This window comes from Lampris incognitus, unplaced genomic scaffold (assembly GCF_029633865.1).
Source record: "Lampris incognitus isolate fLamInc1 unplaced genomic scaffold, fLamInc1.hap2 scaffold_158, whole genome shotgun sequence".
NCBI classification, from domain to species: domain Eukaryota; kingdom Metazoa; phylum Chordata; class Actinopteri; order Lampriformes; family Lampridae; genus Lampris; species Lampris incognitus.
Window position 1 is genome coordinate 79,156 of NW_026611123.1, and position 890 is coordinate 80,045.

An 890-nucleotide genomic window follows, 5' to 3' on the forward strand; every position below is an offset into this window, starting at 1 on the left:
GCTTTGGAATTACTTGATTTTGAGAAACGAGACTGTAATGTCCACACCGTCTTCTCTGCCAGGGTGAGAGAAGAGGTGTGGGAAAATAGTGTTTCGCCTCCTACACAGCTAGGAGGGGTTAAATGTAGAGCGAATTTCATTGTATAAATAACGTGTAATTGACTTTGATGGTTTCGGGGGATTGGTTCCTCCGGTCTGGCGGATTGATTAGTGGCGACCGGTGTTTCTTACCGTGCTCGGCGACATGAGGCTACCTGGTTGACCTTCTCAAACACGCCCTCGGAGGGCCTCCGCTGGCTGGCTTCGGGGGATTGGTTCCTCCGGTCTGGTGTATTGATTAGTGGCGACCGGTGTTTCTTGCTGAGCGCAGTGACATGAGGCTACCTGGTTGATTTTCTCAAACACGGCTGCAGAGGGCCTCCGCTGGCTCGGTGCGTGGCGGAGCGCCCGGAGTTGGGTTTTCTTGGGAACATGCCTGTGTTCGGATGAGTAGTCAATTGCTGACGCTTGAAAGTGCAGCGTACAAGTCTTAGCGGTGCATCACTCGGCTCTTGCCTCGATGAGGAATGCGGCTAGTTGCGAGAACTAATGTGAATTGCAGGACACAATCATCGACACTTTGAACGCACTTTGCGGCCCCGCTAGAGACCACTCCTGTCTGAGCGTCGCTTTGCCATCAATCGCGAAAGAGAGGGTAAACTCTTCCACCCGCGGCTGGGGTGTCGCAAGCTTCCGCGCTTTCGTCTCCCACAAGTTAAGATGCTTACGCGTGTGGGTCGGGGTTTCCGTGAGCTGTACGCCTGCCCGTCAGCCTCGCACACGCGCCATCTATGGTCCTCTTCTGTGGCACATCCTTCTGCCAGGATGAGAGAATAAGTGTGGACACCAGG

General features: G+C 54.2%; 1 pseudogene; it reads left to right on the top strand.

The window, feature by feature from the left end:
- The first annotated feature begins 524 nt into the window (after positions 1 to 524).
- LOC130132696 (5.8S ribosomal RNA) lies at positions 525 to 668 on the top strand (annotated as a pseudogene).
- The last annotated feature ends 222 nt before the right edge of the window (positions 669 to 890 follow it).